Consider the following 22,500-nt stretch of genomic DNA (forward strand, 5'->3'; position numbering starts at 1 on the left):
AAGATTTTAAGAAACCTTTCTAAAATTGGTTCAAAAAATTCAACACCATTTAAATAGGGAACTCAGGAGCACAAAGTATCTTATATCACTGAGCTGGGAATTAGCTTCATGGAATTCAATGAAAGATTTCTGAATAAAAATATATAGGATTAATGGTTATTTCATCCTATAGATTTGTTAAAGAAAGAATCCATTCTTCTGTTTATCAAAGAGTAATTTAAGAGAAATAAGGCTGGATTAAATTGACTATGTTTGTAATTACATAGCATAGATTTTGGAAAAACAATTCATTTCATAAAATTTAATGATATGCTATTCAAATAAATATATTAATATTATTAATTAATATGTTTATGCCATACAGTGCATTAAGATAACCAGATGTGTTATATGATAAAATGTTTTGTGCAGGCAAGGAGCTGCATCTCTTTTAGAATAAATCTATATCCTTTTCTTCTGTACAATAATCCAACTTTCATTTTCTCACAGCTCTTTTTTTTTAGAGGCTTAATTTACAAGGCCATCCAGGTTGCTATATACACTCTTGCTAGGGATAACTGTCTATAAACACTGTTGCTTTGTGCGGAAGAAATGGAATTTCCCAGGTGGCCCACAAACCATTTAATGAAGTGTATAGCACAAACATTTCATTACAACATATTGAGCACATTTACCTTTAATAACTACATTCCTCATCCAGGAGGTCTCTGTAGCTTTCAGAAACAAATTATGCTAGCATTGTTTCCATGAGAATGTGTTTCTCCCCCACCCCCACTAAGAATTATACTTCACTAAACTATAGCACAGATTACCAAATGGGTTGGCCTCTGACACCAATAGATTTTAATCAAACTTGATTGTGAGAGTATCCTGAAAAAAAATTTTTTTTACACATTTTTTTTTGCAAAATTGTAAGTCTAGTAGGGTTAGAGCATTTTATAGAAGAATAACTGGATATAGGTCATTAATACATGAAAATGAAGGAAAAATGAACCACACAGAACCTAATTGTCACATTACATCCAGAGATTCTCCAGATGAATCACAATGAATGAAGGATTAATTCTGAAATTAATTAGCAAGTTTTGTTCCTGCCTTTAATAAGCTCAATTTTTTCCCTAATGATTCTCTGCAAATCTCTGTAAGTCAAATGTTTTCTTTTCTTTTTTCTTTTTTCTTTTCTTTTCCTTTCCTTTTTTCTTTTTTTTCTTTTCTTCCACCTTTTATTTTTTGTGTGTGTTTCTATTTCCATCAAAGTAACTTTTGACATTTATTATTCAATTACATTATCATAAGACTGACCTGATGTGGTATTTCGAGAAAAAATAAAATACGTTTAGACTACATGAAAAGATGGCAGAGTGATGATTGAATCTTTTTATTTCTTCCATTTTGAGTTCAATTACAGAGATTACCAACTTTTTAGCCAAAGACTGCAGCTAAAATGACAACATTAACAACAAGGAAGTCAAAGCAACAATGGCAAAGGTATAACGTAAGACTTATTATCAAGTTTATCTTTGTGGGGGAATGTTATGGTAAGAGTAATATTTCGACAACCTCTCGCTCATTCTCTTTCTCCCTCCATCCCTCTCTCCCGCTGTCTATTCCATTTTATCCTAAGTATTTCTTAAGATCAGATCCTTGCTTCCTAAGTCAATGAGGTGGGTATGATCTATCCTTGCTGTGGTGCTTGTTTTTTTGTTGTTGTTGGTTATAAATTTGTGTCTGACCCATCGCGACCCCATGGAGAATGTTCCTCCAGGCCTTCCTGTCCTCTACCATCCTCTGGAGTCCATTTAAACTCACACCTACTGCTTCAATGACTCTATCCAGCACCTCATTCTCTATTGTTCCCTACTTCTTTTGCCCTCAATCTTTCCCAGCATTAGGCTCTTCTCCAGTGAGTCCTTTCTTCTCATTAGGTGGCCAAAGTATTTCAGTTTCATCTTCAGGATCTGGCCTTCTAAAGAGCAGTCAGGGTTGATCTCCTCTAGGACTGACTTAATTGTTTGCCTTGCAGTCCAAGAGACTTGCAGGAGTCTTCTCCAGCACCAGAGTTCAAAGGCCTCAATTCTTTGGCACTCAGCCTTTCTTATGGTCCAACTTTCACAGCCATACATTGCAGCTGGGAAAACCATAGCCTTGACTATACACACTTTTGTTGGCAGGGTGATGTCTCTGCTTTTTAGTACGCTGTCTAGATTTGCCATAGCTTTCCTCCCCAGGAACAAGTGTCTTTTAATTTCTTGGCTTGGTGCTTGTTTGGTAACAGATTATACAGAAGGTTAAACTCAATCTTTTGCTATACAAAGCACAGTGTTGACATTACAAGAGCTTTTACAGAGAAAACATTCATTTCTCTATTTAAAAAAAAACACAAGTAAGTGGGATAATGTCATAGTAGAGATTATTTCCTACTGTTCCCTCCTACATCACACATTTGCGTACAACAAGTGAGATGGAATATTTTCTCTTTCTTACAAAATCAGAAATAATAGATGTATTTTCCATGTTAGAATTCTCTCCTTGGGGCATTGCAGTTCTACTGAGTGTACTGCTTCTGGCAGATACTCACAAAGGAAAGATCTGCTATGTGCAATAGCTACAGCAACAGCATCTATGTCTCCAGATTTCACCTCTAGGTATTTATCTTGTCAGGAGAGGTTTGAAGATGGAGATATCTATCAAGGATAAATTCTGCGCATTTGGTTTGCAACGAATAAGCAGAAAACTGACAATTTTGATACATGAGTTAGATTCAATGGGTCTGAATCTTTTAGGCTAACTTCATATACCTCCAAATATCATGCAACATTATTTGAAAAACCACTTTCTTCTATGGAAACATTTAAAAATCATATTTTTATATTCGTCTTTGCCCCTCACATTTATATTCCAGTGGGTTTGGGGAAGGGAGGAACCAGGATATCTTGCTCAGGATTTCCAAGTGGCCTTCTATCCAGACTTCCTTTTGCCCCAAAGTCCTTAGTTTTACCAAGGTCAGTGAATCATGTATTCTCAGACTACGTTTAGATGTATTCCTGGAAAGAAAGAAAAAAGGAAACAGTTGCTATTTATTATCTATATTACTCCATAGCATCAGAACACTTTCAAAACCACCTTGTTCACTGTAAAAACAAATTTATGGGAAATGTCATTCTGATTTTTGACACAATGCAAGTAGAGAAAGGAATATCTCTTAGCCTACAGTTGTTCAATAAATCTTTGACTGAACTGAGATTTGAATCCAGGTCCCTCTAGATAGGCATTCCCTCCAGGGCTCTTTGACTACCTTTTTATTATATTAGATAGCATTATGATTAATCTTCTTCAGAGATATGTTCTTTTACGTTGCTAGTACCTGACTATGAAAGGTGCTCTTGGGCCTTTTATAGTTGAATACAAGAAGAAGCTCAACTGAAGCAGTTTTTACAGACCGTGATTGAATTTGTCACATTCACTGATTCTGCATCCATTTTGCACAGCTCTTTGGGTTAGAACTTAGTCTTTCCTTTGAACTTCAATCCTGAAATGGTAAAGCATGAGTAATTACTGCTATGTTATTTAATGGAGTGGAAAAAAGGAGGCTGTCCTACATAAGGAAAGTAGATAATCCTATCTAGCTTAATATTGTCCAGATAGACCACTAGCAACTGTAAAAAGCTTAAGAGAAAGTGGCTACCAGAAAATTACTGGGATTAAATTTGGACCTTTTTTTGAGGGGGGGACATTGGGATCAGACCTATGGCTAAACCTATTGGTAGGTAGGTATTGCGAGCACTTGGTTCACAATTGGTAGGTTTAATTTATTTTGGTTAGGGAAGGAAGGATATATGTGATCTTTTCCATTTTGTGTGCCAAAATAGTTTAACAGTGAAATGGCTTAGACCAGGAGTGTCAAACTCATGGCCCGCAGTCACATGCTGGCCACGCCCATGCTTGGTTTAGCGAAGGGGAAAAACGATGCCATGGTGACATGAGTTTGACACCCCTGGCTTAGACCAATTACCACCACTGATTTCTAGTTTTTCCCTTTTTCAGAACAATAGTTTTATGCAGAAAATTTCACTCATGATTCATGCCCCTAGTTGATAATTCCTATACAAATGAGCCCTCAGTTCCTGTGAAAAATACTTGGTAAATTGATCCCAGGACTTCAATACTCATGCTGAAGCTAGGCCAACCTAGCATGCCATGGTCATGATAGCCATGTACCTGTTTCAAATTGTCATTGAATTGATATGTGTGACGGGGCACACCCTTGGATTAGGCTTATCTCATGTTAATTGAAAATGGAAAGAAGTGTTTCCATTATCCTCTTATTATGTTCAGACTAGGATCAGTGGTGAAGTTTGGTCTTCCAGTATGTTCTTCCCTCACAGGGCTGAGAAATCCATTAACACAGTGGTAGTCAACTTGGTCCCTACCGCCCACTAGTGGGCGTTTCAGCTTTCATGGTGGGCAGTAGGGGTTTTGTCCAGTACTGAAGCACTTTCCTTTTTTTTAATTTAACTGACTTTTTAAAAAAAATTCATAGCATTATTTAAAAACATTTTCATTAGGTTTTCATAAAATTCCCCGTGACAATTTAAATTTCTGAAAATATACTATTTGTATTGCCTGTACATAAGTTTAGTTCACATTACGTAAGTGAAACTAAATGGCGCTGTAGTGCAACCGCAAACAAAAGAGCCTTGTGCATCTCCCCCCACACCACCCAGCTGTAACAGACAAGCAGAGCTGATAGCCAGCAACCCCCCAAACCCAATTCACGATGCGCGAGAGGCATGCGCAGACAACAATACACGGCGCATTACTGTGGAACCGGTGGGTGTTTAGAAAATTTTACTACTAACAGAGATACAAAAGTGGGCGGTAGGTATAAAAAGGTTGACTACCCCTGCATTGACATAACCTGCCCTGGAAGCAGATTCATTCTGGTATATAGAGATAATGTATTTTTGTAAGCCGCACAGTGTCATACAACTTTTCTTAAATAAACAAATAAATTCCAGGAAAAAAGAACCTAGGGAGACCTTACTGACCTATGGAATGAAAGAAACAATTATTCTTTCTCTGGTAGTAATCCTTATTAAGCAAAATAAGGAGATGTGGTGGCACAATGGTTAGAATGCAGTATTGCAGGCAAACTCTGCCCACAGCCTAGAGTTCAATCTTGACTGGCTCAAGATTGACTAAATCTTTCATCCTTCCAAGGACAGTAAAATGAAGATGCATAATGGGGGCAAAATGCTGACATTGTGAACCATTTAGAAAATGCTGTAAAGAATTATCGAGCAATATATAAGTCTAAGTGCTATTGCTATAATTATTGCTAAACACTCTGCACTTAGGGCACCAAGAAAAGAACTGGAGAGGGAACCACAGAGTCCCCCCCAGTTAACCCTTAACTCTTTCACTGGCACACAAGGCTTTAATTTTCAATAAATTTCAGTTGTATTTTTTCTCTTACAACAATTGCATTAAAAAGGCACCCCAAAAAAAGTATTGAAAATTTGCTTTTTAACATTATCATATTAAGCAGGATAGGAAGAATACTGACCCTTTTAAACTTTGGTGTTGGAGAAGATTCCTGAGACAAACCAATGGATCATTGAACAAATCAACCCAGAGCTTTCCTTGATGCACCAATAACCAGGTTTAGTTATCCTACATCAGAAACTCTATGCCAAAACTTTGCTCTAATATTGGAAAAGTGGAAAGAAAGAGGAGAAAATGATCAACATTACGGTGGACGGGCTCAGCTACAATGGCAACCAGTGCACTGTTGGAAAATCATTTTGTAATTGCTTCAGAAGCTACAGCTGTTGAAGGGCATGGCTGCTAAATTGCTGACTGAAGGACCCTGGCTATTTATTTTACCTCTGCTGAATGACTGCACTCATCAATTAGAATACTAAGTCAGGTTCAAGTTTGTTTATGTAGCATTAGACCGAGTGGTGGAATTCAATTTTTTTTTACTACTGGTTCTGTGGGCGTGGCTTGGTGAGCGTAGTGTGGCTTGGTGGGCGTGGCTTGGTGGACATGGCAGGGGAAGGGTACTAGCAAAGCCTACTGCCTGGTTGCTGTCCCGTCCCCCCCAACAAAAATGTGATATACCTCCATGCTACCTATTGACAATTGCTCTCTTCACCCAAATTTTTGTTAGGTAAATGTTACTAGATATAGTATTTTGCTTTCATTTTTCTGCTCCAAAACCATGAACGTGGTTTTATATGTTTCAGCTTGTTTTTATTAATATAATTTATATTTTGTAAATGGCTTCAAGATACAGTTGCACGGAAGTAGTATAAAAACATGGCACTATTGTTATTTCACAATATTTAAATAGCAGTGCTAATTAAAGAGCTAATGGGAAGCTAAGCTATCTTTTTCCCCGTGAAAGGCTGATCATATTGTGAGAAACAGTGCTGTGCCAGTTTTACAGGTATCCAATTAGGAGAAGAGGAGATCAGTGTTGCTGACAATGCCTATAGAACAATATTCATCACTGCCCAGTAGCTATTTCCTTTCCTTTAATCTCCCAGGTGCCTTGCATAAATCTTGCATATCCCAACAAACTACCCCGGGTGGCTTCCCAACCCTCCCAGCAAATTTGGGAAATGTATTTTTTTTTCCTATTAGTGAATGTTATTTTTGTAATGAACAGACACAATTGGATTTCATTCAGCAGAAGCATTTCATCCATTGACTGTAAAACTATATATATGTATACACAAACACACACACACACAAGCCCCTTCCGTAAATATATATGTCACAGTTTTCACTGTGTACATCAAATTAAATATGCAGTAAACTTGCCTATGATGTATATTAATATTATAACTTTGAAATATTCTGGAAGCTTGAGTCAGTCTATTGCATTAAAATAACGTCTTTTGCTTGAAAAGTGTAAAAAACCTATACCAGTCCCACTCACAGCACCCACATCCCCTCAGGACCCATTAAAAAACAGAAGAAAAAGAAGTATAACAGAAGAGATGGTTTTCATAATTATTCCACTCCAAAAATGCTCCAAAGCCAAGAAAAAAAGTCAAACACAGTTTTTGTTCCTCCTGTTTTTAGAAGCCATTTGGATATGTCTGCATCAAGGCACTGACAGAATGAAGCTAAGTGGTTTGGAAGAAGAAAAAAAGCCTTCATTCTGAAGAAGTTTTTAAATACTTGTTGTCTAAGTATTGATAAGCCTGGATGCATTATTAATGGAGCCTGCAGCTTCACCCAGTGCTGCTCGGATGGTTCAGACATTTAGTAGGAGCTACTTCTGTGAAGTATTGCACAGAATAATGACAGTGACTGCCTTAAATGGAACAAATGACTGTAGAGGCTCTTGGGAGACTCCAAGCAAGCAGATGCTTCCCAAGCAAAAAAAAAAAACCAGGCAGGCACCACCTGGTGTAGGCAGTCAGGAGAAGGCCACTGGAAGACTGACTGGTTAATAATTCAAGATGACAGGAACCTTTAGTTCCTTGAGGACTGCACTGTCCCGTCCTTTCCCCGTGTGCTTTTCCTCCCCCTAAAGAACAATTGAAAGCATTAGATACTAGCATATATCCCAACATTCCCTAAAGGATTGGATTTAAACTGCTTGGAAGAAAGAAGAAAAATTCTGCAGTAAAACTGCGGGGGGGGGGGGGGGAATTGCCATGAAGATTGTAGTCACAAGGTACAAGAAAAGTCACAAAGTACTGTAAGAAAGGAAGAAATAATCTAATGTGATTTAGATTATGCTAATAAAAGGATACCTGCAGTTTATGTCATCAATGAAATGCAGTGCCCCAGTTTTACCTGTTCTGATGGGGAAGTAAGGGGCCACTTTCCCCTTCTCTTAAGGATTCTTGGCAGATTCTCCATTTGTTCCAGGCACTCACAGCCAAGCTTTGGCACAAATTCTGGAAGCACAAAAAGACAGGGAGATCCGGATAGATACTAGATTGACAAAATGTAAGAATAGATAAATTAATGATATGTACATGTTGAAGTTGCACAAAAGATTTGTAATCAACTACCTTGGATTGAAGATGTTTTTATGTTTATTTGTATTAAAAAATAAAAAAAATTCAAAAGAAAAAGAAGATAGGGAGATCCATTTCTATGATTATTGTTTGTAACCTGATAGTTTGTGTATCTATTAGAGCAGTGGTGGGTTGCCCCCGGTTCACACTGGTTCTATAGAACCGGTCGTAAAACCAGTGGGAGGCTCCGCCCACTGACCCAAACATCATCAAAAGTGCTCTCCGCATGCGCAGAAGCACGGGCACGATGTGAACCGGTAGTAAAGGTAAGTAGAACCCACCCCTTTATTAGAGTAACAACACGTTTGCCTCTTGTATGTACTATTATAGTTTAACAGAATCGAATCAACTAAAAATTAAGTAACTTTTGTCTAAAACATTTCTAGTAAAATGCATTTGGCTTTTGCATCATTGACTTTATTAGACTTTAAGGTGCAACAGGGAACTCTGTCATTTTTGTTGGATCATTTTATTTTATAAAAATAAAAGTCAGATTTTTATATTCTTTCCTGCTACAAATAAACACAAAGTTGATATATATATATATATGTAGGTCTTTGGTTATTCGGGTTTTCTCCCGCGTAAAATTGGAAGTGTCTATATATATATAAGTCTCATATATATCTTCAGGCTTCAGCTTCGTGCTTCTGGAAGCACAAATATATATATATATATTCCATTAATATGGAAAACTATGCTTCATTTACAGAGAAGCCATAATTATTAGGTTTGCATTATTACAGGTGAAGGAAATATTTGATAGAGAGAGTCAAATGAAAAAAAACCAATCAATCACATTGAAAAACTAGGATGGGACTGTGTGATGCCTGTAAGAACAATTGTTCTGATGATAATATAGTGGGAAGTATTCAAGTACGTCCTCTTACTAAATTAAAATTCATGCTCTGAATAATTCCAGAGTGTGAAACAATAACATTTTAACTTCCTTGCCCTTTTCCGGTGACAGCATCATCCATTTATTCTGATTTACCATCAATTTGTAGCCCTTAATTATGCAATCAATATGATCATTCAGTCACCCTCTTGGGAAAACATTTTAAACATAAAGGTGAGTGGTCAATAAAAATGTTGCCATAGTACATGTTCTTCACTTTAATGAAAGAAATGAGATTTTTATACAGAAAGAGCAGGTACATTTTAAGCATATCTTTTAAAAGTTTGGAGCAAGAGCCATGAAATGAACCACAAATGAGAAACATCAAAAGTAAGTTCAATTTTTTTTTAATATTACAGTGATGAATCAGAGGCCAAATTAACAAGTAAAGGAATCCACCTATAATGAAATCTTTTTTCCAACATAACACTTCATTATAAAGGGAATTTTTCTATAATAGTAGCAAGTGTAATTACATTTTTATATATAATTAGGACATTATTATCATTTCGCCATATCAAAGTTCATTATAAGACATCTCCAATGCATTTTTCATAGAGCAAAAATAAAAAGAGAACAGGGGTCCTTCAATTAGACTAGGATAAGGACATCCACAGAGACTGAAGCAGGCTGATCAAACAGCTTAGCCCAAAAGGGACCAGGTGGGCTGCTCACTGCTTTTAAGGTACAGAGAAGTTGCATTTTCACATTTCCTGCTTGATTATTAATTATATCTTTCACTTCGCTCATACTCTAGTCCATTCTTCAGAATAAAATTATATATCAAAAGTTGTCTGGAAGTAAAAAACTGGTGCAGCGATTTATTAACTTTGAAACAGGAAATGCAGATACATATTTTCTTCCTTTTTTAAGTGTGTGACTTTCTATCATTCTTGGTGTTGGTCAGTTATTCTTAAATGACATGTTATAAAGTTATTCTCCTGTGGATATAGAGGTACATTGGGTACCTTACTTTATCTTATAGATTAATTTGCAGTATATATTTGATGCTGAAAACAATTTATGAAATATATGAAAAGACCAAACCAGCAAGCATAGATTAGCAGACCAATAATTGCTATCATAGGCATTAGACTATGAAAGGGGGACTGAAAGGAAGGATCATGTCCCCTAATTAAATCCAGCAACTTTTCTCTGACTTTCAAACCCTGCATATAATGACAGTTCTATCATTAATACATCTGTGTTGCATACTTACAAGGTCTTTTCTTTCTTTCTTTCTTTCTTTCTTTCTTTCTTTCTTTCTTTCTTTCTTTCTTTCTTTCTTTCTCTTTCTTTCTTTCTTTTTCTTTTCCTTCCTTTCTTATCATTGATCCTTCAGTCTAGCTTTCATGGCATCCTCACTGGCCACCTTTCTCCTCCCCAAGCTATTATTCATTCTTCCCGTCAGGCTGTTAGCGCGTAAATAATGACTGCGATATCAGTCTACCAGCTATTTTAGCCAATGGTGGTGGACAGAAGATTTTCCTACTGATGACAAAAGATTTTCATAGAGTACCTTCTGGGCTCTTAAGGAGTATCTGTAAAGAAAATTGTCCATCTGGTAGGGTGCTATATAGAGAAATGCAATCTTTGCACCTCAGTTTTTATAGAAAGCCCCTGGAGATTTCACCATTCATCCCATCCTCTGAATTATTAAGGAACAACAGGAACCGGTTGGCTCATGGTAGTCATGACATTATTATCCCATTCTACAGGCATAAAGAAATCAATTAGACTGTGCCAATCAGTAGAGTTTTAAGTCAAATGCTCCTTTACTGCTGTCTCTGCGGTGAATCCTTGATAGCTTTCATATGTGTTATCTTATCCTGAAGAAATCTTCTAGCAAATAGCTTCTATTTGTTGATTTCCTTGTATGACCATTGGTTGGATATTTGTTCCCAGGTTGCCCAAATATATAACTCTATGTGCAACATCCATCTCTCCTTACATATGAAAGATATTAGTATTAGTAGCATTTTTGTACTTGATTGCTGGCCTTATGCCCCATAACAAAGTTTTGATGTGATTAATTGCATATAAACAAAGACGTAATGTTCAATAATTTAGACTCCATGACGGTTTTTTTTCTAGGAGATGATAACTAATTTCTGTGAGCTGCATGGAAAATGTAAAACCTATCAGTTCTACGCATTTAAAGGCTTAAGGGGAGTGCCTGTTATCCTTTCAGTCATTATGTCTTCTCCAAAGTAAATTATGTCATATTTTATTAGTTGTTCTTCTGAGAATAAAATATTAAGTTCTCAAGATCCTGTAATTTAATGAACCTTGTCCCATAAAAACTAAATTTGACTTAATATTGTCAGCTGTCCTACTAAGAACTTACTTTTCATGCATATTTAAGAAGTCATACATGATGTGGAAGCCTCTGTGAATTGGAGGAGAGAATATAAGACAAAAAACAATTGCCTTGAGAGCTTGAGGAACTGATAGTCCAAGGAAGCAACAAGGTTCTAGGTGCATCTGGGAATTGGGAATCAGCACTGAAGGGGAGAGGGGAAAAAAGAGGAGGCAGATAAAATGAAGTCCAATAGGAGAGTGACAGTGAAAAGAATTTCTAAGAATAAGAATTCTTTACTATCAGGAATTTGAAATATGGCACAAAGTGGGAGGTTTCCTGCAGAATACTTGCTTTCCAAAGGTATTTTTTAATTTGTTTTGTTGGAAGTGTTTGGTCTGATCTTTACCACTGAACCATTTGCATGGTTAAATATGACTCTTGATTTTTTTCTGAAGAAAAGATGCCTAAGGAGGCATACATTTTTGTTTTCTAGTTGTGTACTTTCATTTTTTTCCATTCTAAGTACATGTTACCTTAATTTATCTTTTATCTGTGTGGTAGAAAATGTGAGAAAAATGTGTTCTTCCCTTGTGAATTACAGGCCAAATTCTAGTGAAAACATTTGATCGCTACCATTTAATAACTGTTGTAGAAAACTGCAATCTATATAGCTATAGCTACTTATCTATCTAGCTCGCTATGGATTAAAGTTCTATTGAATTTTGTTCTTATCCTTGGAGCTTATCAGTTTATATATGATTTGCATTACAACTGAGTTAATTTATAAAACCTAAAATGGCAAGTAAGATATGTGATAAATTTTGATCTTATATTCTGAAATCAGGCAATTCATTTTTTTGTCTTTTGAGCCAATAGTGCTTTTCCAGTAGTGAAGAACTAGTATAGAACAGATTCTTAATATTTCTCCCCATGCAATTAATCCAATTTTATACAAATCTGCACTTCTCCCAACATTTGTTCTTTTAACATTGTTTACAGTATATAGTTACACTAACTATACATACATGGACTATAAATATAGTGATTATATTTTCTTGGAAAAAAACAAAGGATAAATCTGAAAGAGGTATTTAAGGATTAAAAATAATTCTTTATGGTTATAAGGGAAAAGAAAATTCAGTAGCAAATGAAAAAAAAAATTAATTAAATACTGTATAACCAAAGGATAGCTTTCTGGAATAAAGAACTCTTCTTTATAATAAAGGGTGTGTGGTCCTTCTAGCTAAAAATGAGCTACATTTAAACGGATTCTATATTAATTCATGTGTTAGGCAAGAGACATAAGGTGGAATTAGCTATTCTAATTGGCATTCACTAATAGCAATCAATGTGTGTCTCTTCCTCCTTTAGATTTTTGGCAATTGCTGCTTTTCAAAAATCTGGAAATTGTTCAGTTCAATTTATACTTACTCCCAAGCAGATATAATGATAAGATTTTATGGAATTGAAAATTGTTATGTAACATTTATACTAAGAGGTGGTGATATAAATGCTAAACCAGGGGGAAAGTATTCTTTTTACCAATGTTTTAAAAGTTATTGTATGGATAATCCAAAGATTCCATACCTAAAGTTTAGCAAAAGACCAAGAGTATAATATGGTGGGATTTTTTCTGAGGAATCTGACCATCAATCTGAACCTTTGCATTTTGAATATGTGTTGGCTGGGATTCACCGGCCAAATATATTTTAGGAGGAATATGGAGAGGGTCACCTGTTAGAGTAGTGCAGTGGCCTAGAGGTAGAGTTCTCACCTAAGAATCAGGAGGCTGTGAGTTTGATCCTAGACGGAAGCAGATATTTCTTTCTCTGGACACAATGAGAATATATCTGCTGAACAAAACTCTGCATTGGCGACAGGAAAAGCATCCAGCCATTAAAAGCTCTGCTAGCTCCATTAAGTTGCCCTGCAAGGGATTATGGGATTGTTAAATGATAATGATGATGGAGGGGGTCACCCTGTTGATTTATGAAAAGCCTTCTGAAGATTTTTACATTAACTTTTGCAACTGGAAGTGAATTTACAATTAGAGAGGGACTAATGAGTATATTTTTCACTGATCCAACGTTAACTAGAATTAACTATAAATGAGTAGTTTGTTATTATATGTTCCTATATTTTGACTATCGAACTCAGTATCTTTATGTTTTGAATGTATGCAGAGAAGAACATGGATAGAATAGAACTATGTTAAAAAGCTGTAATTGCAGAACCTCTATAATCAGCAGAAAGACTGATAGGAAATATGTAAAAAACTTGAAAACATTACTTATCACAGCCTGAAAAACCACAGGCTGTGAACAGCAGGATTTCCTAAGAGCAATGTCTTCAATAGGGTATTTCAAAGAAATAAAACAAAGACCAAAGTAAAATTAGATGGCCACCCTCCATTCTGACAATGCATTAACCATTGCTGAAAGTCTGACTACAAATAAAGAAAAAAATTCTGAAGACCAGGATGATGGCCCCAAGGAAGTTATGTCCAATGATATTCTATTATTTGGAAGGTCAGCTTTGTAGCCAACATACTGTCTACCTCAAATGGGCTGGAATCTCAAGCAGGCTCTCTCCTGATTGATACAATGATACAATGGACAGGATCATTATAGACAAAGAAGTCCTGAACATATTTGTAGATAGCATCTCTACTTCTACAGCACTGCAAAGCATTCAAATCCTGGTTGGCTTCAATTAACTCACAGGGATCCCACTTTATAGATTAACAGAAGGGACCTTGTTGGTCATCTGGTCCAACCACACACACACACACACCCGCCCAAGCAGGAAACCCTACATCATTTCTGACAAATGGCAGTCCAGTTGCTTCTTGAAAGCCTCCAGTGATGAAGCTGCCACAACTTACGAAGGCAAGCTGTTCCATTGTTGATTGTTCTCATGTTGTCTTATAAAGACACAAATTTTTAGCTGCCTTTCTTGATTATCTGGCAAATACCCTTGTTGGGTCAGGTTTATAACCTTGTTGCCTTAGATATTTTTTTGAAAAAGTTCTAATAAGAAAGACAATTTGGAGACCGCACACATTCTAGCCTGTACTGCTGTTGTATGCCATAATACAGAGAGAAACTATACACACTGGGAAGAGCTTCACTTCTGCTGCCAATTAATGGTTATTTTTTATTCTGCATCACAAATCTTGTGCATGGTAACCGCTCAGCCCCATCACTATTTTCTATTTCATTTTTTTTTACAGTAACATTAAAGAAATTCTCAATCTATATAATGGAAATGCAACTGTTTCTAACCAAGATATTAAAACTGAATATTCCATCTGAAAGCAAGGCCATAATTGTGTGCAAGCCAGAAGAAGTATTAAGTAAGATGTGACTGATTTTATAAAACCTTTGGTAGTTACAAACATATGTCAAATTATTTGCCATGATGTAGAGTTGCCAGCCATTTCCTTTAGTCAAGTTATCTGAATCACTAATGTTGTTTAGATTAAAGCTATTCATTTATACACAAATGCTTTGGAATAACGTGAGGCTACAATTACACCTAACAACATGATCTCCTGACAAGAATGGAAGCTAAATTATGAAGCCAACTTCAGCTTTGAAGGGGTTTTCTGTTTCTTTTTTAAAATGTAATCTGTATTCCCCTGTTTCATCTGCTCATCCGTCCGGCACAATCTGCATCATTATTAACCACACCATATTTCTAAAAAGAGAGAAAGAGAGAAAAAGAAGACCCTGAAAAGTAAGACATCTGTGTTATAACATTAATATATTCAAAGGTTTTTTACTTTCATCTTGCTAGCATTAACACTATGTAAGTACAATGTAGTCACAACTTTGCTGCATCGGTGAATTACATCTGGGGGTCTGGAAAAGGCACTTAGTAGCAAAAAGAAAAGTGATTCTCTTGGTGGTGGCAATGAGGGAGATAAAAATAGTCCAGGTATTATGTAAAAATCAGGCTTTTTATTTATAAACAGAGCCTTTTTGCCTATTGCTGCTGTGCACCTTGATTTCTAATTGCTAGTACAATTTTAAGGTACTGAGGCAAGCCTCCAGCAGTCTGCTGAAGGTGTGTTTGTGCTGTTATGCCCTCTGGCTTGGCTGCCAGCCTATTCCCTTAGATCAGAGCCAGAAGGCAGACGGTTTTCGAATACCGATCACCTCGCCCAGACCTAATCCTTTGAGTTCTCTTTGGCATCTATTCCTTCTGCCAGTTTCCTCTTCTGTTCCTCTCTTTTCTTCTGAAGTTGACAACAAAGACATCCTCAGGGCCCTCCTTAGATGTAAGACCACTCTTGATGTTGTTATAGTGTAGGGTTTTTTTTTTGGTACCCAAAAGTTGTGCTACTTTTATATTCAGCTAGCACAATATTTGCGCACCAGAAAATAAAGAAAATCAGAATAAGTTATACAAAAGGATGGCTTTTTTTCTTAAATGTGCAATACCTTGGTCATTGGGTTATAAACTCCTTCCTTCCTTCCTTCCTTCCTTCCTTCCTTCCTTCCTTCCTTCCTTCCTTCCTTCCTTCCTTCCTTCCTTCCTTCCCTTTTCTTCCTTCCTTCCAGAATCTTAAAGATATCTTTCAAATACATATATACCCATCTCTCTCTCTCTCTCTCTCTCTCTCTCTCTCTCTCTCTCTCACACACACACACACACACACACAGAGAGAATTAAAAAAAAACTAGGCTATGTGACTTATATACTTTAAATTGGCCTGAGCTGCCACTTTTAATTTTAAAAGGATGGTTGCATGGGATGTGGATGAATATGGAATTACTATGAAGCATAAAACTTTTGAACGGTTTCTGTCCTCTGTGATAGTGAGTTTTAAAAAGGAAATCTCCAAAGAGCTAATTAGTAGACAAGTAGAGCTCAGGCTGAACAAAGCTGAAAAGATAGCAGATAACTAAAAGGACCTGGCCATCGCTGACAAAAATCAAAGCACTGACAGAGAGCTGGCAGTAACCTTGGGCTGCTAACTGACAGGGACAATAAAAAAAAACCTTCTGAAAGTAGCAAAGAGTGACAGCCTCACCACAGAGAACATGAACATGAAGCCGCCACCAAATAAAAGCAACAACAACAAACCAAGAAGAGTTAATCTTCTGACTGATGATATCATACAATTTATCAATTCCAATGTACTCTGGAAAAGCTGAACTCCTTTGTGCCTCCCCTTCTCAATACAGTATTATGACCCGAGACAGAAAACAGGCAAAGATGATATGACTCTAAAGACAGTTAGCCAAGAGTTGTTAGCTGGTGGGATGAATGAGAGGATTGATTTTTTCCCCCCCAGTATGTTTAAGAAGGAACAAGGAGTTGTAATAGGAGTATTTGTAATTTTACTTTTTAAAAGCAGGACCATCTACATGCCATGCTGGAGCAGAAGCTTTGTAAATAAGAGTTTTTCATACAAAGATAGGAGACCGATGGTTTTTCAGATGTTAATGAATTATAGCTCTACCAGGCTCAATTATCACCAGTAATTCTCAGCAGAAGTTTCACAGTGATCAGTCCATGAGGCTTAAAAGGCTGGCAGCAGAGGGACTGTTCTCTTTGTTTCTCTCCCGACTTTTTCTGATTCCCATAGATAGTGGTGAAGATAGAAAGGTACATATTCTCCCCTTGTGTCCTAATTGCTGTTTTGGGCAACCATGGCAAGAATATAGAAAAAGGAGACAAGCATATAGTTTGTTCCACACTTTATAGTCTTCTCTATCAATTCTCTAATCTGGATGGATGGATGGATGGATGAATGGATGGATGGATAGATGGATAGATGGATAGATGGACAGATGGAAGACTTTGGCCTACTTTTTTCCTCTATTCTCTGGTCACCAAAGGATGTCAGAAGAAGTGGGGAAAGAGAAGGAGGGGATTTGGCCCTTTGGTATCATTTTTCCTAACACAAAAATACCTGATTTCCTGATGGAGTGGTAGGTAAAGATCTCCTCCCCCCCACACACACACTTCACTTCCCATGAATGGCAGGAGAAGCACAGGAAGAGAAGAGGGAAAGATTGGCTCATTTGCTGACAGTTCTGTGATCTCACAGTGATCAGTCCATGAGATTGGAAAACTGACAACAGAAGATAACCTCTATATCAGTGGGAAATCTTTTTAATGTCAGAAAGTACCCACTTCCCCTTTCTCCTCTCCGTACTCCTGTCAGCAAAATAGTGGACAAATTTTTCTATTGGCAAGAACAAGCTTCTTCTGATCAGTCCTGTGCTATATAGTATTTACACATGAGTTTACACAATATATTAAGCCGTGATTTTAATGCATGATCTATAAAAAACCATCACAGCCACTGACTGCATGGTGTGTGAACTCAAACAAATATATCCTTTTCAACAATCAATGGTTAAATAACTATGATTTAAGACTGGGATGTGAACTTAACTGTTATCTGAACTTTCTGAAAATAAAACCTATGGTAGTGGAGGAAGATTATTTCAGAAATGTTGTATTCAGCAGCTAGCCAAAAAAGGCTAGCTTTTCCCATATAATAGTCATCCTCTATACAACTCATCTACTACCTCAAAATGCACAACTTTATCGTTTCCTGTATGAACGATTCCTCTTTCAGTACCTTCTTTGTTTTTTAAGGATGTAGCATTTCTCTGTCCCTACAATATGTCTCCAAGGATCAGATGACAGAAGAATAGAATTGGCTGTCAGGAACTTCTTCCATATTTTAGCTGAAGCTTTGGGAACCACAGTTTGGTTTGTACAACCATCGGTCAATAAATGGAATTTATTGGCTTAGCCTTAGATACTGCAGAAGAAGCCACATTTTTGGTAAGAAAATCAACCCAACTCAAATTCATATTTCTAACCCAGAAGGAATAAATAATCCCTTCCCCAGTTTTTTCCTTAATTTTACTGCATGTAGAAATATATTTTTCAAACCTTTAGGAATTGGATGTTAGGACAAAACAGCATGTTTTCAAAAATGCCAGGAGCAAAAGAAATCAGCACCACAATTCTATCAGGGTTGTAAATCCATAAAACTCAACATTAAATGTCCCATAAAAACTGTTTCAAAATCTGTTATCAGGAGGAAAAAAATAGGAAAGAAAGAGGAAAGAAGTTGCTTAAATGCAACTGATAGTGTTACCCGTTTTTCCCCCAATTATTTTTATTACTTTACTTACTTCAGCCTTTGTATAAGAAATGAGGAAAGGAAAATGATTCCAGTCTGCATCTAATTTAATCTAGGTTATTTAATTCAAAATTCTTACCAAGTTGCTTTTAGTTTTCTCTCCCTGAAGAGGGCAAAATGAGAGAAAGCTATTATAAATATATATAGCATTTTATTTTGCTGTGATAGTTCCTTTCAAACTATCCTTAGTTTCAAAGGATAGAATGTCCACTACTATTCCAGTTCTAGAAAGTTATTTCACTGTTGTTTAACTTGCTGAACTGCCCAGACAACTCCATTGTATGGCAGTCTACAAATAATATTAATAAATCATGACAACTTCTCCAGCTTCATGAGATAAAGATGAACAGCTTCTAATGCAGACTGAACAATAGTTTCTATGCTACTTACCAAGGCAGGGAATCTATTCTTCTACGTTCTTCTATATATTGGTGAATTAAAACTCTGGGAACTGAGGTTCACTGGTTCACCACTACTATTCTACAAGGTTTAGCTTAACCCTTTCCCTGCAAAAAGATGAAAAAATGCAGATACCGACTTCTGCTGTTTGTTTTGTTCTAGAAACATTTTCCCTTTTATAACATCACCCTCTATTTGTAGGTCTGCTGGATGTGAGCTGCAAATATCCAGATGATTAATAGAATGCATCAAGAAGTCACAAAAAATTAACTCTTTGATCCCATCTGACTATTGCAATCCAGATTTTGTAATCCAAAGTATCAACGGTCTGTTTCAGTCTAGGTTCTGCCTCAGTCTCTGATGATCAGTTATGTAATGGCCTTCATAGGGGACGGTGCCTAGTTCTCATCCAGATGTCTTGTGGAAGTATGAAGTCCAGAAGCAAATGTCATACAACATACATACAACTTTCAATATATAGCAATGCATATTTGCATCAAAAACAATCATTGGCAGGCCCAAAACCAAAGCCCAAAACAAATGGCAGGCCCCAAACCAAGAACGGCATGTGGTGATTCTTCCAAGCAGAGTTTTTTTTATAGTTTCACACTTATAAACAAAATTTTGCCAGATGGAGCTCTTTGCTATCTGCAGGTACAATATACTCTGATCTATTTGGCAGAGGCTGTCTTCAAACTCTTTCTCTCACACACCTATTTGGACTGAGTTACACCCTGCCTCCTGGGAATCCACCTCCTTACTACAGTACACCACAGCAAAACTAATTTTAATATCATCTTGCTACGCCTGGTTGATTTTTGAAAATAAATTTGGTTGCCATATAGCAATGATGGCTAATCTTTTTGCCATCACGTGCCAGGAGCCGGGGTGGGGCGTGTGCATGCATACCCACACCCATAATTCTATGCACCCTGCCCCTGGCATGTGATGGCACGGTAGGCCCATTTTTTGCTTTCCCCAGCCCCCAGAGCCTTTCTAGGAGTCTGGGGAGGGCAAAAATGGCCTTCCCTACTCCCCCGGAGTCCTTTGGAGGCTGGAAATGGCCTGTTTGCCAACTTCTGATCCGGAAGTTGGCAAACAGGCTGCTTCCAGCTTCAGAAGGGCCTCCGGGGGGGGGTAGGGAAGGCTGTTTTTGCCCTCCCCAAACTCCTAGAAAGGCTCTGGAGGCTGGGTAGAAAAAAATCAGGCCTTCCCCACACACCCCCAAGGCCCTCCGGAAGCAGAAAACAGCCTTTTTCCTTATTTCTGGTGGGCCCAGAAGGTGTGAAAATCAGCTGGCCAGCACATGCATGCGCACTGGAGCTGAGCTCGCGTGCCCACCAATATGGCTACGTGTGCCACCTGTGGCATGCATGCCATAAGTTTGCCATCATGTCCATATAGGGAGCAGAAGAGAGATAGGAAGGAAACTTTTGATTTAGCCTTTTGAGCTAAGGTCTATGTTTCTTATAAACTCAATTTAGCCCAAATTTTTATTAAATCATTATTTTTAATATAATTTTTATTAATTTGAAAAGAAAATAGAATAGAATAGAATAGAATAGAATAGAATAGAATAGAATAGAATAGAATAGAATAGCAGAGTTGGAAGGGACCTTGGAGGTCTTCTAGTCTGACCTCCTGCCCAGGCAGGAAACCCTACACCACTTTAGACAAATGGTTATCCAACATCTTCTTAAAAACTTCCAGTTTTGGAGCATTTACAACTTCTGGAAGCAAGTTGTTCCACTGATTAATTGTTCTGTCAGGAAATTTCTCCTTAGTTTTAAATTGCTTCTCTCCTTGATTAGTTTCCACCCATTGAGTCTTGTCCTGCTCTTGGGTGCTTTGGAGAATAGCTTAACTCCCTCTTCTTTGTGGCAGCCCCTGAGATAGTGGAACACTGCTATCATGTCTCCCCTAGTCCTTCTTTTCATTAAACTAGACATAGTTTAGTTTCAGGAACTAAAGGGTTCCTGAAACCATTCTTCATCTGTTTTAGCCTCCAGTCCCCTAATCATATTTGTTGCTCTTCTCTGCACTCTTTCTAGAGTCTCAACATCTTTTTTCACATCGTGGCGACCAAAACTGAAGGCAGTATGCCAAGTGTGGCCTTACCAAGGCATTATAAAATGGTATTAACACTTCACGTGATCTTAATTCTATCCCTCTGTTTATGCAGCCTAAGATTAAAAGATTAAAAAGACAATGCTGTAACATAAAGTAAGATGTTGGGGTGGGGGAAGCAAAACAGAAAGCTAAAAGTGCAAACAAGAAAAAAGGGTGGGGGGGAGTAAAAGAAAAATAGAAAAGAAAAAAAATTATACAAAGGAGCAGCTTCTGATCTCCTTTACATTGGTATGAATAGATAAATTTACTTCCTACTCTATAGTTAAAACATAACTTTATTCTGTCTGTAATCTTTCCTGTCTAATCATCAAACCATAATCATTCTGCGTTTTTAAAAAGTCCATAAGGATATCCTAGTCAGCAATAAAGACAAGTGTTGCCTTTTCTCTGATCCAAATTTAGCCATCTAAGCCAGTTCTATTGTCTTTACCAACTAATCCTCTATTGTGGTCAGTACCAAATCTTTCCATCTTTGTGGACACCATAACCACTATTTATCATGTACAAAAAAAAGGTTCCACACTTTTTTTCAGTTGTTTGTCCATCAATCCCAAAAGAAAAACCCCTGGTCTCAATTGTATATTAATCTTTAAAATCCCTTTGAATCAGTGTTTGTATTTGAATTCAGAATTTTCTAGCTTTTTACCTATCTGCCAAACATAATAAAATGTTGTTTCTTGTTATTCACATTTTCAACATAAATTTGAAGTGTCTTCATACATTCTAGATAAAAATTTATTAAATCATTAGATATTCTCCCCCGAAACCTTACGATTACTTTAAAAAAGGCAGTATCTCAGTATGTGTAATGAATTTTTATTTTGTATGTACTTATATAGTCTGATAAGCATATTTTATAAATCAAAAAATGTGACATACAATTGTATATAGTGCAGTCAAAGAGAATGTGTTATGAAAGCATACACTTAACGGTGTCTAATTCAAAGACCAAATTCCCACAGCTTACCACAGGAAATATGAAATGAAAGGGGTAATGCTAAACCAGACACATTTAAAAGTCCAGCATTTTTCTCCCTATTCCTAGAAAGTGTTTATCCCAGCAAAAAAATAAAAATAAAAATAATGGACTAAATTTATCCCTGGCGGTATACTCAATGAAGTAACAATAAGAACGAAAATAGCCCACCTTTGCTATAATCAATATTTCTTTGTCACAGCAACTCTGATCTAATACTTTGAAAGCATATTTCTTATATGCCACTGGTTGAATAATGGGATACAAAGTCATGAATGATTATCTCTTGCATCTATTCCTGAAATTTTATCAATCCATTAATCTAGTTCACAAATACCCTTGGAGTTTTTATTAGTAGAAACATATTTTTCTCAGTCAGGATGATCTGACCATTAGGAAATATGCAACAGTTGAATTGATTCAACATTTTGCTGCTTCAGATTCTCTTACCCCAAGTTGCTATAGCCTTTCTATTATCACGGTTCATTGCAAGTCAGCCAAAGTTTAGGCTGGATTTGGCATTTTCATCCATCTATTGTCCATCTATCAAGTCTACCCAGGGATCTGGGACAGGCAGATTTT

The 22,500-nt window shown here is 36.8% G+C and overlaps 1 long non-coding RNA gene across 2 annotated transcripts; it reads right to left on the minus strand.

The window, feature by feature from the left end:
* Window positions 1–1,390: 1,390 nt before the first annotated feature.
* LOC131203569 (uncharacterized) lies at window positions 1,391–7,915 on the minus strand. Of its 2 annotated transcripts, none has more exons than XR_009156422.1 (3): window positions 7,773–7,915; window positions 5,567–5,705; window positions 1,391–3,044 (listed from the first exon to the last, which is right to left on the minus strand). It is a non-coding gene; the product is annotated as an uncharacterized LOC131203569 (long non-coding RNA). The 2 variants fall into 2 exon arrangements; XR_009156421.1 differs by lacking the exon at window positions 1,391–3,044 and adding an exon at window positions 3,379–3,529.
* Window positions 7,916–22,500: the final 14,585 nt, after the last annotated feature.

Source organism: Ahaetulla prasina, chromosome 8, assembly GCF_028640845.1.
Source record: "Ahaetulla prasina isolate Xishuangbanna chromosome 8, ASM2864084v1, whole genome shotgun sequence".
NCBI classification, from domain to species: domain Eukaryota; kingdom Metazoa; phylum Chordata; class Lepidosauria; order Squamata; family Colubridae; genus Ahaetulla; species Ahaetulla prasina.